Raw genomic sequence first — 13,575 nt, 5'->3', positions numbered from 1 at the left:
ACGGTTTCCGTTTTCACCTGTATTTTCTAACTCTGGATTAAGGGTCCCTGTACGTTCTGACCGCTTCTCACGTTGCCACACTGCCATGTCTATTTCTCCAACTCCCTCTTGGCAGAAGTTCTTTTCAAGAAGAGAACCGAAAGAAGGAAGGGAGTTGTTTCAAATTTGTGTGGATAAACGTGACAGCTCCAAGGCTCCCGCCGAGCACCAAAGTCAGGGACAGGGCACGTGGTATGCTGGCTCCACTCTCTCCTGGAAGTCTTGCCTTTGCCACTTGTCCGTCAATCCCAGAGATCACGGTGGCCAGTATGGCAAAGGGGACACAAGGCCCACTGAGAACAGCCAAAGTCGGAACAAGGGGTTTGCGGTGTTTGTTTTAGTACAATTCAGTAGCTACAGTATGACAATGGATTTAAATTATCACCAGAAATTATTCCTGCTGTTTTTTTTTAATTTCCTTGTTATATTTCAGTTATTTGCATCTAACATATCTTTTTTTTTCACACACACACACTGTATTTTATTTTTTACAAGAGATAAACAGACTGACACCAAGCACTGTACATGGATGACCACAACAAAAGCAACAATGATTGCAATTACCAAACATGAAACACACTCATACTATGTCATAATGTTGACATTCAGTCCAGTAATCCTCCACTGTAACAGCTCCTTTACTTTCCTGCTGTGTTTTTAATGTCTCCATTTCCATCACAAAGCAACATCAGCAACAAGAAAATGTCTCTAGAATACAAAAATAATTTGTTTCAAGTCTTATTCCTCTCCTTTTTCTGAGGCAAGATCAGAATAATGTGCATTGTTTTCTTAAACATATCTGTGATCACTACTACAAAGAACATATCCATGAGTAAGCAACCATGATAAACTCACTTTGTCTTAATATATTTCCACATCACTTAAACCAAGATGAGCATCCTGTATTAAGAGAAACATATGTGAATCAATTAAAGGCAGGGCTCTAAACAATTCAGAGGGACATTTTCACCACTGTGGCCTAGAGGCAATTGGTACAAGATCTGGCAAGGTTCCTTGTGCCCCTCACACTTGCCCAGCTCTCCGCTGCATCTTTCTCTCAACTACATACTGCTGGTCAAGGATATTGAACCTAGTAAGAGCACGGCAGATGCTTTTGAAGAGATCTGCTCACCATGCCATCCCTTCTCAGGAATCCAGCCCTGAACTCCCTAAGGCTCGGAGCCCCGGCATCACGTCTGAATGAAAAGGCCAGGCCAGCATCCTCCCCACTACCCTGGAGCTGAATAGCTGGAGGCAGACATCCGGCCCAAGCTGGCCAATGACATTCTCATCCCGGAAAACGCAAAGCCGGACGAGAGACAACCGGCCTGCCAGTCTGCGTGGGTGGCCAGAGCTGCAAACTGGAAGCACGGGAGCTGTGGGGATGTCACAGTCTGTTCCGTGATGAAGCAGCAGAGAAGTGAGGAGTGAAGCAGATGAACAGAGACAAGCAACAAAAAGAGATGGAAAGAGGGTCCTTAAGGGCTTCTATCGGCCCAGATGTACTCTGACCCTTGTCGGTGAAATTCTTTTTAGTTTCAGCTAACTCAGGCTGGTTTCTGCTACTTGCAACCCCAAAGCCATACCTAATATAAAGGTGAAAACACAAAAACCAGAAATGTCAACCTTAACATATGCAAAAACATTTTCATTTCAACTGCCTGAGCAGAGATGCACAGATATTGCAGGTTAAGCAAATATGCCAGTCCACTTAATATGCCTGCTTACTTAATACATCTACATGACACCCAGTGAAAATTCGTGCTGGAAATAATTAAGGTAAGAGTGGAGAAAACAGTGTCACGATGAGAACAGTTTCGAATCAGGTTAAGCTACATGGTCATCCGTTCAATATTTATAATGCCAAGTACTAGAGCTGCAACGATGAATATCAACCACCCCGTGTTCAGAGCTCTCCACTTAAAAGCAGAGAAAGACATAAAAACAAGCACGATAAAACACTTGTGCAACAAGATGCACTAGTCATTCAAAGCACGTGGGAAGAGCCATACCGGAAGCCCTCACGGAGGAGACAGTGTGAACTTTCTTGAAATCTGAACAAGATGACTAAATGGGGAATGCAGGGCAATCGTATGTACAAAGGCAAGGAGTGGTTCAGTACTGTGGGAGCGTAGAGTTCAAGAGGAGAGACGCAGAGGGCTAGGAGGGTAAAAGGTGGGCAGGGTCCAGATTACAACCCCCTGGTACTCCATGACAAGGGGCATGGCCTTTTACCCTAAGAAGAATGGGAGTTGGTAAGATGTAAGCAAAGGACTAACATGATTGCATATAAAGTAATCACGAGGGCAGCACCATGCAAGATGCACATCCGCATTACAGTCAGGATGATTGGATGGGAGAAGTATCCTAGCCTGAGGAGGAACGTAGTGGGTGGCCCTCAGAAAGACAGGTCCATGTCCCAGAACCTGTGACGGTGACCTTACTTGGAAAAAGAGTCTCTGCAGACGTAGTTAGGGATCTGGAGATGAGATCATCCTGGATTGCTGGGGGCCCTAAATCCAGTGACCAATGTCTTTAGGAGACACACACGGGGAAAGAGAGGAGACGACCGGGTGAAGATGGAGGCAGAGACTGGAGTTAGACGATCGCAGGCCAAGGAACGCCTGGATCCACCACAAGTGGGAAGAGGCAAAGGAGAGCCCTCCCCCAAGGCCTTCAGAAGCAGCACGGCCTTGCGGACACCTTGATTCCAAGACGTGAGGCCTCCAGAACCGTGGGAGAACAAATTCTGCTGAGAGTTATTTTCAGTGCTAGATGAGCATGAGAATTACCAGGGAAGCTTCATAAAAATATGCGTGCCCAAGTCTCAAGAGATGCTGATTCAGTAGCTCTGGGACAGAACTTTTAAAAGTTCCACAGGGGATGCTTACTTGCAGCTACAGTTGAGGACCCTGGTTTTAAAGGCAAAAAATCAATAGTATTTGGTGACCTATGATGTGGCCGCACCAAGTGAGGGACAGAGAAAGGGACCATCACACAGGCTCCCGGCCAAGGCCAAGGCGACGGCATTATTAGAAATAGGAATTACGGGGACATCCAGGGGAAGACATGTATGAGGCAGGAGAAGTTATAAACTTGGGTGCCTGCACCATACAGGTGTGGAAGTTAAAACCATGAGAGCAAATGAGATTACTCAAGAAAATGTACAGAATAAAGTAAAGAAGGCAAGGACAGGCCCTGGGAAAGATGACCATTTAAAGCAATAAACCGTAATTCACAGAACTATTCATCAAAAAAAGTGACTTTCAACATATGTAAATTTCAAACAAAATAAATACCTTTTATATCTTCAAAAAAATAAAGAAATAAACCCTTCTTAGTCATAGGCAGAAGGACCAGGACCAGTAGAAAGTTGTACTACCAAAGATAGGAGAAGAGAGAATTTTAACGGTGTTTAATCAGTTAAGAGGCCAGTCAGAAATGCGCAAGTATGATTTGGAAAAGAACACATCATTAGTGACGTCACCCATCTTCAGAGCAAACCAGCAACGCAAAAACAAGCAAAGCCCTCCAGCGTCAAGCCTCACTGTGAGCCTACTCTCTCCTTCCCATCTTCTCACAGCCGAGAACCTCAAAAGAGGGCTCCACACCCACCGTCCCACTTCCCTACCTGTCGACTCCTCAGCCCACTATTGTTTGCCTCCAAATCTAAAGGTACATTTGCTCATAAAGGCAAAAAAGTATTATTCCACGAAACAGGGTCAGAATGCTGTCTGGCCCGGCAAGCTTTTCAGCCAGCAAGTTTGTAGAAATAAGATTTCCAAGTGCTGCGGGCATACCTGTCTCAGCTGCTAAACAAGGGTATTTTGATTCAAACCCACAAGTTGCCTTTCAAGCTTCAAATTTAAAAAAAAAATTCTGGAGACTAAAAAAATCCACTTATTTAGTAAATGTGTGATGAAAGTGTAGCTCTTCATATATGCAGGGCAAATAGCTGGTAAAGGTATTTGGAAGCTTCAGAAGACAATGAAAAACCCTTGTAAGAAACCTCACAAGGTAAGAAATGGTTTTTCTTGGTTTAAAATTCAGAGTTCACACATTAATTCTTTTTAATAGCATTTGCTGTGCATTTACTATGTGCCAAGAAACCTTGTGAGGGAGGCTCCTCGTGGGCAGATAAGAGGCTTGAATGACTGGAACATGCATAAATTGCACAGCTGGGAAGGGGCAGATGGGACTCAAATCTACATCTGGTTTTGTCTGACTCCATATTTCACACTCTCTCCAGTAGCCAACACTGACAAGTTTTAAATTCAAGGCATTTCCTGGCAAACATCACAAAGATACATTCTTGAGAAGATGCCTGCCACCTAAAAAATGCATTTGTCAAAAAGAATTTTCTATAGGAAATAACAGCAAGAGAGGGCGTGCCAGGGGCTCCCAGCCACACTTCGGAGGCATCACATTTGATCTTAACCAGTCAGAACTCACGGAGCAGCACCTGTGTGGGCTACAGAAGTGGAGGCGTCGTCAGCATCAAACGGCCACATTCCAGAGACAGCCCAGCTTCCCATCACAGACTGAAGGCTCTGCCCTCCATCGAAAGCAATATCTCTGTCACCTGCACATATAAATCACAAGCAACTACTGTAGCTAAGACAGACTGTACACTGCAGATGAACAGGCCGGGGACACTAGAGACAAGAGCTGTGAAGGGCATTGGAGTCTGATAAACCCCTGCACCGTGGCCCCCCGGTCTCGAGGAGTGCACATCAATTCACCACGATAGTGAACGCACTAACGCACTGCTGCAACCGTGCATGAGAAGATGCACGTAAACCAGTAAGTGCCTGACACTGGCTTTACATCATTACAGCCCGAACTCCTCATTATTTAAGCTATCAGAGGCATCTGGACTTGCACTGTCCGACTGAACTCCATACATAAAGCCCAGGGACAGAACAATATCTATTTTCCTGTGCCTAACAAATGCTGCGTATTGTATGGTTTCATAAAATAAATAGTAGACTTTCATTTCCAGCCAGAGAACTAACTATGGCAGCACCATTAGAGTCTACTCCCTCTGGGGATAACCTGCTGCAGCTTTTTAAACATCAATTCATTCCGAAAATCTTCCTGGGCTTGGCCTCCAAATGAAAATTCTCAATGCCCCATTTCTGGTTGGAAATGGTCTCTGCTCCAAGTAGCTACTTCAGAGCTACTGAATATGAAAATATATTTATATATAAAATATGTAGATGTATATATTCATTCAAGATAGCATCAGGCGAAGTACATGGGGTGAGCCAGGCCCACGGCTGCGGGCTGAGGGGCTAAGGATACGAGACATCCTGTCTCTTAACAGACTCAGGTGGAGAAGACAGATCAGGTGACAGATAGTTATAAAACAATACTGATAAGTGCTAATGAAAGTGAGTTAGAAAACACAAAGGAAAAAAAAAATCAGAACAGTAACTTTTGGATTACTTTAGGACACAGTGATAAGTCTTGGCAGGCCCTACACGTGTGATTCAAGTCATGGAACCTTATTAATAGTCTTCTTCACCAACCCTGTGTGACACCACCAGTCAATCTTCCATTTATCTCACACCATTTGGACTGGATGCTCTTTGAGGAGTTTCCTATTTCTTTGTGTACCCTCCCTTCACCTCTACGTGGTACCTTAAAACCAAGGAGGGGATCGATGAAACAGTCACCACATTAATATGGAAATAATAATAGTGGTGTAAGGGATCAAGAGAGGAATTCTAGCTCCAACTCTTTTCCTAGCTGGTGCTGTGAACTTACCTAAGATGGGACTGTTTCCTCAGCTACAAAGACAGCAACAGAGAATAACAATTTCAATTTTAAAAAGAGATTCCCAAACCTCTTTCAAACATTTCAATTCGATATGGACAGAGAAGGCATTTCATCCAACTCAAATACCAGGATCCTGCCTAAGAAGGGTGAAGGCTGTGGCTGCTATTTTAACAGCTGGTTTTGATCTGCTGCTACACTTCCAAAGACCCCTCAAATCTTTATGGCAGTTGAGGTGTGGCAGTTACAGCTACAGGTTGCCTTTTCCTTATCTTGAGGTGTTTTAGCTTCCCCAGACCAAACTATTTCCCAAGGCAAAACATTAAAACGTTCTTTCTACCAAGAACGCAGTACTGCTCCCACACACAGATTTTCAGCCGTTCTTCCAGGATTTATACACCCACACACTCTCATCCAGCCCCGCTACAGCAAAAGGTACAGCATGAAGGCCAGAGGGAGCCCCCATCCTGGCTCTGCGTCCCATCCCATATTCGCACAAGTCTCTGAACATCTCAGAACCTCACTCTCCCTCCCCATAAAGTAGGAAGAAGGCCTAACATTCTACCACTTGGATTCTGGAGCAGCGTGGTGGTGGGAGATGAGGGCAAAGCTATCCAGAATGGCCCTGACCCCAGCCTCATCAGCACCACATCCCCAATGACCACGGCAGGGACTCTGTTCTCTCCTGCATTCATTCAACTCCTGTGACTCTGAAGGCCACACTTCCCTACTTGCTTCTTCCTCCAACCAGCACATACGAAAGAAAAGAGCATGGAAAGCAAATCCAGCCCACCTAAGACACAGAGGAACTGTTTATGAAAAGAAAAATATTTCTTATCTAATACTTAGCCGTCTGGTTCTTTGAGGTCATTCTCCTCCCTTTTTCACCTCAAATTGGTACTGTCACTAAAAAACACAAGATAAAGTTTTTTTACTGTATTGAATCTCTGATTTTTGAGCATTGCTGGGAAGCCAACAGTAGAGCATTTTTACTGAACACTGGAAGGTACGCAAAACGTCAGGAATAGAAAAGGCTATTTATGTTACTCTCAAAACATTGACGACTAACGTCTTTTATTCTGCCGTTGGCGCCAACAGTCCAAAATAGCTCTGATTAAATACATATTAATATAATATTAGTCATTTATGTCAAAGAATCTTTTTTACCCTACGGGTGAAAAATATTTTTCAAGTATTACCCTGCAGTAATTTTTGATTCCTAAAAGAGAAAATATTACACAAAGGGAAAAAGCCAAAGTATAGCAAGAAATGAATTTGATATAGTACAAGATCTGTACAATTCAAGAATCAGGTAAAGACATCATTTTATCTTATTCTTGAATTAGTACCATCTTTTTCTTGGGCAGGGGGTGGTCTGAGTCATAGCTCTGCCATTAGTAGCTATGTGTTTTACCTGTTCTTTAAATTGAAGTATAGTTACTTTACAATGTTGTGTTAGTTTCAGATGTACAGCAAAGTGATTCAGTTACACACACATACACACACACACCTGTTGTTTTTCAGATTCTTTTCCATTACAGGTTATTATAAAATATTCAATATAGTTCCCAGTAGGTCCTTGTTGTTTATTTTATATATAGTAGTGTGTATCTGTTAATCCCAAACTCCTAAGTTATCTCCCCCCCAATTCCAAACCATAACCATAAGTTTGTTTTCTATGTCTGTGAGTCTATTTCTGTTTTGTAAATAAGTTCGTTTGTATCATTTTTTTAGATTCCACATATAAGTAATATCATATGATACTTATCTTTCTGTCTGACTTACTTAATATGATAATCTCTAGAATTAGTACCACTTTACACTCCACACTGCTTTACATAGTTCACCAATTAATAATTTTGAAAACCAAATTAAATCCCACACATTCCTTTTTTAATCACTCCAACATTTGCTTATTTTAGCCTCTCATCACCTAAATTAAGACAGGTATATAAATTGTACGTGGCAGACTGAAATACTGGTCACAGTTCTTCACTCCTCCCTGAAGACATGCCCTTTGACATGACTTTATACCTCCAGTTAACTTCCTTGCCCTGGACTTTGGGTTGGACCATGTGACTTGCTTTAGCCAATGGGATTTTTTTTTAAAGTCCTACAGGATGAGTATACTTTTTTTTTTTTAATTTATTTTTTTGGCTGTGTTGTGTCTTCTTTGCTGCACACGGGCTTTCTCTAGTTGCGGCAAGCGGGGGCTACTCTTCGTTGCGGCACGCGGGCTTCTCATTGCAGTGGCTTCTCTTGTTTCGGAGCACAGGCTCTAGGCGCACGGGCTTCAGTAGTTGTAGCTCGCGGGCTCTAGAGCACAGGCTCAGTAGTTGTGGCACACGGGTTTAGTTGCTCTGCGGCATGTGGGATCTTGCCGGACCAGGGATCGAACCCGTGTCCCCTGCATTGGCAGGCGGATTCTTAACCACTGTGCCACCAGGGAAAAAAAAAAAACAAATGGGACACAAGCAGGGGCATGCACTGTGGTTGGCGGTTGGGATTATCCTCTGTCACGGCCATAGGAAGAATATGTCGCAGCCAACCTGCCAAGGAGGACGAGTGACACTTGGAGGAGATCCAAACCACGTACATGCAACGCAAGCAAAGCCACTCCATCACAGCCTAGTGCAGAGCCTCCTCAACCACCCCGCATTCATGAGGACAAACGATTGTTGTTTCAAGTCGCTGAGCTTGGGGATGATTTGTCACACAGCATTATACGGCAAAAAGTAAATGAATTTCAAAAGCAAATTAACTTAAGTAGCTTCTTCAGTAGTCAAAAACTTTGGTGGGCTAAAGACAGAAAAATACAAAATATATACCCATTGAAAGTTTTATATAAAGAATACTCTTTCAATATGAAGGAAAAAGTCTAAAATTAGAGATAATTCCAAATGTGTCGCTTTTTAAATTGGCTATAAAAAATGAGATTTTTTTAAAATGCATACTTCTTCAAGAGGGAGACAAAATACCAAATTGGATGTCCTTTCTTTTTCTTCAATAAATCATTATGTCAACTAAAATCAGTGGTCCCTCAAATAAGCTACATGATGTGTATGTAAACAGGACTTACTCTCTAAAAGTCAAATTTAGACATAAAAGAATTAGGATAAAACTACTAATTATCTGGCAAAGCACTGATTTTTTTCAAACTGTTTACACACAACTTCTACTATAATAAGAGGCCTCTAAAAAGTGAGCATCTCAAAGGATGCTCGAAGAGGAAGCTTCTTAAACTAGCATTGGGCCCATCGTCTAATATGTACTAAGCTACAGGAATTTCAAATAAAGAACTTGATGGTACAAAGAAATTTGATTTCTCGCCTTAGTACTTATGTAAGTATTAAAGCTAGAAGTAGAAACTAGCAGTGGAATCTCTTCATAATTTATAACTTATATACTTATAACTTATTATAACTATTCTTAACTACTAAAATAATTCCTTCCAATCTCTTTTCCTTTTTTTAAATTTCATGGCATGCCTCTCTTACTACTCCTAAAAAGAATCACACTAATGTATGTCTTATTTTTACTAATGTTTGTTTACTTTAAACTTTAAGAGTATGCACAGTGAATTTTTAGAAATTCCTAGAAATACAGACATGCCGGAGCAAGCAAATCCAACTTTTGAACATTACTGGGCAATGCCCTGACAATTCCTTACTAAAGAGATATGTAATTGATATTGTATGCAAATTAAGTTCTCAAGACAATTTGTTATAAAATATATTAGCTTTACTCAATTACCCATGGCAGAATGGGAGGGGGTGATTTTATATCAAACATATAAATACTTTTTAATGAGCTACAAAGCATAAAGCCATTTGTGGCTTTACATCATGTACATTGATGCTACACAGATTCACTGCCTTTCATATAACTTTTCTAAAGAAGACTGTTTTATTTCTAGAACATTTACATATAACTAATAGCTGAAACAAGATTAGAAAATATTAGAAATAAAAATGTGTACAAAAATCAAGTTTATTTCAAGAAATGGAAGCCTTCCCTAAAACCTCATTTTATAACAGCCAAGTAGTAGGTGAATCAGGTCAATTATACAAAAGGGCTTCTGAGCCTCTCTGTAGGAAATGACTTTCGTACAACCAACCCCTCAGTGCTACAGAAGCTTATTATCTAGAAGTTAATTTTGGTCTGGAGCATTAACGCAACAGCTGCAAAAGAAAAAAAAATTCATATTCATCCTGAAAATATATTAACTTGTCAATTATCACAAATAATACCTGATTTTTAATGGATACTAGCAGGCAGCGAACAGCCATGTGTATCACCTGGCTTCAGGGAGTATCTCATCAAGAATTCAAGAACTGGAACACACCAGAGGTTTCCCCCAACCCGCGCAACTTTCCCAATTTACCAATTCTTGAATTATAAGAAGATTCTTAGGAAATTTCTAGCCATATTCAGAAAAGCACAGTTTGAGAGTTACAAATGACCTTAGATATATACTGGTGCATTGCATAGATCTGCATTGTCCAATATGGTAACCACTAGCTATATGAGGCTATTTAAATTTTAACTACAATTAAATAAAATTAAAAACTGTTCACACTAGCCACATGTCAAGTGTCTGACAGCCACATGTGGCCAGTGGCTACCATATGGAACAGCAGAGCTATAGAACATTTCCATCATCACAGAAAGTTCGACTGCACAGTGCTGGTATAGATTTCAAGCAAGTCAAATCAAGAGCATCTTCAAGATACTCAGCCAATACCTAGTTCAATTCTGTCTTCAGGATTTCTAGAATTTGACAGTTTGGGGACACTGTGTTTCTAAAAGAGTTCCTTGGAATAATGCCAGGGTCTAGAAGACATTGTCAAACTCCATCTCTCCACTTGAAGATGTTTGTCTATCAGGTAATTAAGAAAATGTCCTACTGCCTTTTGAGCGGAAAAAAAAAAAACATTCTGGCATCAAAAAATTTATTTTGCTTGAAGCTGAAACATTTTCTCTAGGGACACATTTTGCAATGCGCAACGTAAGTTCTGGCAAAGCGTGATTCACATATAAAAATTCACTTTATAAACAACTTCTAAATTCAGATTTAATTCATATATTGAAAAGGCATTTGATAGAAGTCTTCAACCATTTCAGATTAATGTTTCTAAGAGCTGAAAATAAAAGAATATTTCCTTCCCATAATTATTTAAAGGTAAAAGAATAAAATAAAAGCATTTATATTAAAAATCAGGAGCAAAACAAGATGCTTACTATTACCATTTTTATTAAACACTCTTCTAAAAAAATCCTAGTCTAACTAAAAACACTGAATTAGAAATAAGGGGTATTAACTGTAGGAAAAGAAGATATTAAGGTAGTATTATTGCTGTAATAATTAAAACAATGTATTACTTGAGAACAAAAACCACAAACCAATGGAGAAGAAATGTCCCAGAAATAGACCCTTGACTACGTAAGAAAGTAATATAAGATGAAGAAAGGGCCACCAGTCAATGGGAAAGAAATTGGATTATTCAATCGTGTACAGAAACCAGCTATCTACTTTGAAAGAAAAAAATTGCTTAGATCTGCATATTACATTCTACCACAAAACAAATTCTCAAATACTAAAAAGGTAAATATGAAAAATAGTCATAAAACCAAAGAAAACAAAGTTGATTATTTATCATATCCTTGAGTCAGTAATAATGTTCTAAACTCAGTTTAAAAAAAAAAAGAAACTGTAAAGAAAAAGATTGGTACACTTAAATATGTAAAAATCTGAAACTTCTGCACGTCAAGAATTGTAAAATTACATGTCCAACAAAACTAGAAAAAACATTGGCAATAATATGACAAAAGCTTAATATCGTTAACAGGCAAATGTTTTTACAAGTAAAAGAAAAAACAGACATCCCCAAAGATATGCAATAGAAAAATAAGCAAAGAACATGAATAGAAAATTCACAGAGAAAAAACAATGGCTAATGAACATATTTTTTTTAATGCTCAATCTCATCAGTAATCAAAAAATACAAATTAAAGCAAGATTTCATTATTTGCCAATAAAATTACGAAACTGTTGAAATGACGCAGTTACTCTAATATACCACTGGTGAGAATGAGAATTGGTACAATCTCTCCGTAAAATAATTTACCAATATGTATCAACACCCTTAATAAAAGTACTCATGTTCTTTGACCTAGTAATTCTAATTTGAGGGAATCTATCCCCACGACATAATTTTGAAATACAGTAGAGTTTTATGCACAAAATGTTAACTATGTCATTATTTATAATGGCAAAAGACTGGGAATAACCTAAATGTTCAGTAATAATGGATTAAGTAGATAATGTAATTCTACATGATGAAATTACATTTACTACAAATACTTAATAGCAATGAAAAAGGATTTTGAAAACCAGAGAATACAAAATGTGCAAATGGTATCATGTCTAATATGTTCAAAATATTTAATATTCATAGGGAAAACTGAAATAAAAAACCAAAATATTAATAGTGATTACTGTTAGAAAGTATTATGTTATTTAATTCTTATTTATATTTTTCGATATCTTCTAAACATCTATGTTGAGTATTTTTTTAAATCAGAATTAAACATTTTAAAAAGCATATATTTCATTAAATAAAGGTGGACTCATTGTTTTAATTTCTAATAATACAGTATTAATCAATTTAGATCTGAAACAAGACCCAGAAATAAAATCAACCCTGAGGATGGGAAGAGGATTAAATTTATATTCAAAAGAAGGCCACAATGTGTCTAAATTGTTAAATGGCCACATTGAAAACACCATTCTTGCACAGATTATCTCTGGCACACAAGTAGAACTTGGTTTTTCACAGCTGGGGAAGCTGTTACTTTACAAAAAACTCTTTGCACCTATCATTCTTGAACTTTTAAAACTTTTAAAAATTCCCAAGTTTTCTACTTCTACTAGAGATATTCTTGACATATATATATATACTTATTTATTTTATGTATAATCTTAGTCAAACTTCTAACTCATGTAATTTATCATCAGATTACGAAAATGGTTTCTAGGGCTTAAAGACAGAAACTTTTGAAAAATTTAAATCTGAAACTTCTGTTACCAGATTAATTCCTAAAAGAGAGAATTCTCAGCACCACTAATCAGGCAATGTCAAACTTTCATGTCTTTCTGATGGTTTCGCTCCAGATGAATAGGGTATTAGGCCTTATATTCACACCTTGACTCTGATGCAATTAAGAGCAGGAATTGCAGGCAACTCATACAATTAGCAGCACGATCTGCATTAAACTTTGAGGCAGATCAGGATTTTTCATACTGCCCAAACTAGTACATATAGAGCTCCATTTTCCAGAAGTAGTTATAGCATCACTAGTCAAATCAATAAATCAAAAAAATTCATTTTCTAGTCAGTCTGTCAAGTGAATTAAAGAAAATTAAGCAGGTTTTTCTGCTCACATCCTTCACAGCTTCTAATATGCTAATGCGCCCTATGAATCGCCAAGCGGAAGACAGGGCAGGCAGTATGTCCCACTGACTTGGTCTAACATCCCACTCTCAGGGCACACGCAGAGCCGACCATTTCCTGGAATAGTGCTCTAAGCGGTCAAGTTTGGGAACTGCCAAGGTAGGTGTGCATATACACCATGCGGCCCACTGTTACCACAAACACATGGGATAATGTATTGGAGAAAAAGCAGAAGGAGTTAGAAACAACTGGACTGCATATTGCCTTTCCCATTTATACACATTTTCTAATGAACATCAACTGG

At 39.2% G+C, this 13,575-nt stretch overlaps 1 protein-coding gene across 2 annotated transcripts in view; it reads right to left on the bottom strand.

Annotated features, from left to right (window-relative positions):
- PELI2 (pellino E3 ubiquitin protein ligase family member 2) overlaps positions 1-13,575 on the bottom strand; it is a 209,355-nt gene that overhangs the window by 157,732 nt on the left and 38,048 nt on the right. The window lies entirely within an intron of this gene.

Source organism: Balaenoptera acutorostrata, chromosome 3, assembly GCF_949987535.1.
Source record: "Balaenoptera acutorostrata chromosome 3, mBalAcu1.1, whole genome shotgun sequence".
Taxonomy (NCBI): domain Eukaryota; kingdom Metazoa; phylum Chordata; class Mammalia; order Artiodactyla; family Balaenopteridae; genus Balaenoptera; species Balaenoptera acutorostrata.
This window is presented reverse-complemented; position numbering and strand designations above follow the sequence as displayed.